Source organism: Numida meleagris, chromosome 27 (genome assembly GCF_002078875.1).
Source record: "Numida meleagris isolate 19003 breed g44 Domestic line chromosome 27, NumMel1.0, whole genome shotgun sequence".
Lineage (NCBI taxonomy): Eukaryota > Metazoa > Chordata > Aves > Galliformes > Numididae > Numida > Numida meleagris.
This window is the reverse complement of record NC_034435.1, coordinates 1,186,623-1,191,132: the sequence shown is the minus strand read 5'-3', so window position 1 is coordinate 1,191,132 and position 4,510 is coordinate 1,186,623.

Below are 4,510 nucleotides of genomic sequence, written 5' to 3'. Positions count from 1 at the left end.
AAACCAGAAATCACCCTCTCGCCTCTCCGGCTCCTCGCTGTTCTGCATGTCTCTGTTTTTAACCAGTCCCGCAGCAACCGCCGCAGTTCCATGTGTCCAGCCGGGTTTTCTCGGGCTGGGGGGGGCCCCGCTGCCCGCTCCCCTTGGCAGAACACCTGCTGCCGGGGGGCCAGGAGCCTGGGGGTGGCTGAGGGGCATTCGGGTGCTTGGGAGCCCCCCAGTCCCCTCCCTGTGCCCCCCCTGTAGAGGATACAGCAGCTTTCTCTGTTCTTATCTCCGTGCGCTAGCGTGTCTTCTAAAAAAAAAAAATAATACAAAAATGGAACAACGACGACAACAAAAAAGAATAAAATTAAATAATAATCTGGTGTTTGTATATAGTCCTTTAGACAGATCTTGTTTTGCTTTTTGTGTTTAATCACTTGACCTATAATAAGAGGAACTGAAAATGCTGTATCAAGGACGTACAAGCTGTGCCTTTCAAATAAAGAAATAAGAAGGTTGGTTAAGATGGTGACGTGCTGCCTGTTTTCTTGCTTAGAAATGCTTTCCTGGGGGGGTGTGGGGCCCCCTCGGGAGGGCCTGGCCCCTGTCGCCCTGGGGCTGCGATCACTGTAATAGAATTGGCTCTTAATAATTAGAGCCATCCTCTGGTTAGCAAGCCTGCTCTGCCCTGATAACATCTTCCTCTGGTATCTCCCAGGCCAGCTGGAGTGGGAGAATTTTCTTCCCCCAGGGAAGGGGGCTGAAGGGGCTCTGAGGCACGCAGCAGAGATTGGGCTGAGCACCCAAGGGGGGGGATTGGTGTATGGGCTCTGGATGGGAGCCTGGGCCTTGGTGTGGTTATGGGGCCTGAAGCGGGGCCTAGTGGGTTACGGGACCCTGGGCCTGGGGTGAATTATGGGGTCTTGGGTGGGTTACAGGGCCTATGGTGGGTTATGGGGCACTTGGGGGAGGGTTACAGAGTCCTGGGCCTTGGGTGGGCTACAGGGCCTTGGGGGGGTTATGGGGCCTGAGGCCTATGGCAGGTTATGGGGCCTTGGAGGGGTTACAGGGCCTGAAGCCTCTGATGGGCTATGGGGCCTTGGTCCTTGGTGGGGTTACAGGGCCTTGGGTGAGTTATGGAGCCTTGGGCCTTGGTAGATTACAGGGCCTGCAGCCTTTGATGGGCTATGGGGCCGTGGGCCTCAGTGGGGTTATGGGGCCTGCAGCCTGTAGTGCATTATGGGGCCTTGGGTGGGGGGAGGTTACAGGGCCCTGGGCCTTGGGTGGGCTACAGGGCCCTGGGGGGGTTATGGGGCCTTGAGGTAGGTTACAGGGCCCTAGGCCTCGAATGGGTTACAGGGCCTGCAGCTTCTGATGGACTATGGGGCCCTGGGCCTCAGTGGGGTTGCAGGATCCTAGGTGGGTTAAAAGGCCCTGGGCCTTGGTAGATTGCAGGGCCTGCAGCCTTTGATGGGTTATAGGGCTGTGGGCCTTGGGTAGGTTACAGGATATCAGGTGGGTTATGGGGCCCTGGGGGATCACAGGTCCTGGGCATCAGGTGGGGCCATTGAGCCTTGGGTGGGTTATGGGGCCCGCGGCCCTGGCTGGATTACAGGGACCTGGGCCTCGGCGGGGTCACAGGGCCTGGTGCACTATGAGCCCATGACAGCGCTCTCTTTATCCAAGTGCTGAGGCCTCACCAGCACAAGCGGGCAGGACATGGCTGTTGCCCGGCGTTCCCCCAGCCCTTGGCCGTGCAGGCTGAGTTGAGCAGCAGCTCCCCGGCAGGAGCTGGCCGAGCAGCGCCGGTAGCTGCAGCCTGACCCCAGGTCTTGCAGCTGCTCCCGGGGCATCACCGGAGCTGGGCGAGCGGGATTCCCGTGTGAAAGGGCAGCGTGGCTCTGGGCCGGGGGGCTGCTGCGGTATGGCAGTTGCTAAACTCTCTCTGCTCCATAAGTGCTGCTGAAAATCCCGCTGGGAGTGTGCTGGCTGCGGGGAGGGCTAAAGCTTTTCAAGCGCTTTCACCTCGAGGTCACCGGTTCAGACTCAGCCTGGGGGCAGGGAGCACGGTAAGTGGATGTTATTCCTGATGGATGTGCAAGGGGAGGAGGATTTAGGAGAAATTGGTCTGGGGCGTTTTCAGGCTGGCGACTTCAGAGGAACAGACGTCCCTGTTGTTAGAGCTAATTAGCAGCTTCGGTTCGGTGGGCAAAGGGTCGAACAAACCACGAGGCTGCTGGCTGAGCATCCCCGGCTGCCGGCAGGCTGCGAGCTGCTCCCGGCTGGGCTGCTGGCACTTCCTTGCTCCCCGCGGGAGGCTGACCTGCTTCAAAGCGCAAAGACAGAGCTTTCAGGCTCTCCAAATCCCCCGCACCTCCCAGCAGATGCTGGATCTTGTGCTCTGCTCCCGGAGCACGCCGGCTTTGCACTCAAGGCATTTCTCCAGGGGCCCCCTCAGACCGGCAGTGCTGCGGTTCCCTGCGCGCCCGCTGGGTTTGTTTCTGGATCTCCCCATTCCTTGGAGCACCTTCCTAGACTTGGGCTCAAGTCTAAATTAAAAAAAAAATGGGTTAAAAAAAGGTTAGAAATTCCCCCGTGACTCTCCTCGTAGCTGCAGACCGGAGGAAGCAGCCTCGCCGTGTCCAGACAGGCTGCTCTGCCTCGTAACCTCCCACTGCAGAGCTGCCAGCCCGTCCTGCCCTGGCAGGAGAGGTTGGAGGCACGTGAGCGGCGAGCGACACGGGGTCCCCAAAGCGCTGCTGATCGGGGATGATTGAAGACCTTCTCCTGGCAGAGAAACCGCTTCTGAGGATGTGGTACGAGAGTGGGAGAGCGATGCGGGCAGAGAGGCTGCGAGCCAGCCCTGCTGGCACAGGGCTCCTTGGAAAAGCTCCACAAAGCTGCGGCTTGTCTGGGGGGGGGGACAGGGAGCCCGTGCCCTGCCCGCGGAGCCTCCAGCCCTGACCTGACATCGATTCCTGCCCGCAGCACTTGGCGGGACCCCGCTGTCTCGTGTCGCTTCCCCTGCCACCTGCCTGTCACTGGAGAGGTGGCAAAATGGCATCTTTCCTCCTCGGCGAGGTGAGTCGCTGCCAGTTCCTTGCTGGGTCAAGCAGGTTTCCTCACTTCATTTTTTGCCATCCCCTGCGGCTTCCTCCTCCCCTGCATCGCTGCGGGAACAGCGGGGATTGCCTCCATCACTTCCCCCCTCCTGGCTCCCAACCTCTTCATTTTTCAGCACAGCTTTGCTTGAAACAATGGCACAAGCCTGCAAGCCAGGAATGCTTTGCAGCGCGGTGGAGCAGGGCCTCCTTCCCAATTCATCACTAATGCAGGAACGCCAAGCCCTTCCTGGCTGCAGCGAGCACGAGATAAAAGCTAAAAGAGGCATCAATAATTAAAAACCACTCAGAGCCGGTAAGTGCAAACAGGAGCCAACATACGGATCGAAGGCAGCGCCAGCGACGGGGGCCTGTCAGCTGCTGGGCTGCTTGCAGGGCTCCCACATCCCTCAGCGTCCCCCCAAACCCACAGCCACGTGGTGACACCCCAAGCCCGCAGCCACATGCTGACAAGGTGTCCCTGCTCCCATGAGTCAGGCAAACAAAGCGGGTGTGAGTCCACGCAGGGAAAACCCAAATCTTTGCTTGGGTGACCCTGATTCTGCTCCCCCACTGCATGGCCACAAACCCCTGCAAAGCCCCCCATTGTCCCATCGGCGGGGGGAACTCACCACCTGCAGCTCCCCCCAGCCCTGCCCCGTGTTACCTTCCCCACGTCCTCTTCCCCGTGTCTGCTGCCCCATGTGCCCTGCCCTGATGTCCCCTTCCCTCTGTCTGCTGCCCCGTGTCCCCTTCCACATGTCCCCTGCCCTGTGTCTCCAGTCCCACGTCCCCTGCAGTGCCCTCTTCCCCATGTCCTCTTCTTCCTGTCCCCTTCCTTATATCTGCTGCTCCGTGTCCCATGTCCCCTTCCCCATGTCCCCTGCCCAGCGTCCGCTTCCCCACATCCTCTTCCGCCCCACGTCCCTGTCCCCATATTCCCTTCCCTATGTCTGCTTCCCTGTGTCTCCTGTCCCAGTCCCACGTCCCCTGCAGTGTCCTCTTCCCTGCGTCCTCTTCCTTGTGTCTGCTAACCCGTGTTTCACAACCCCTTCCCCGTGTCCCCTGCCAGTGTCCACTTCCCCACATACCCTTCCCTGTGTCTTCTGCCCCACGTCCCCTGCCCCATATACCCTTCCCTCTGTCTCCAGCCTCATCCCCCACTTCCCCTTCCCTATGGCTGCTGTCCTGTGTCTCCAGCCCCACGTCCAATGTCCCCTGCCCCATACCCTGCTCCCTACAGCTGCTGCCCCACGTTCCCTGCCCCATATCCCCTTTCCCTAAGGCTGCAGCCCCCCGCCCCCTGACTGTGTCACATGTCCTTTAAAACCCCCGGCTGGATTTTCACGCCGATACCCACAGGCACCGCCCCCTCCCCCACCCCCGCGGCACTCGGGGCTCTGCGGGCAGCGGGGCCGGGGGGG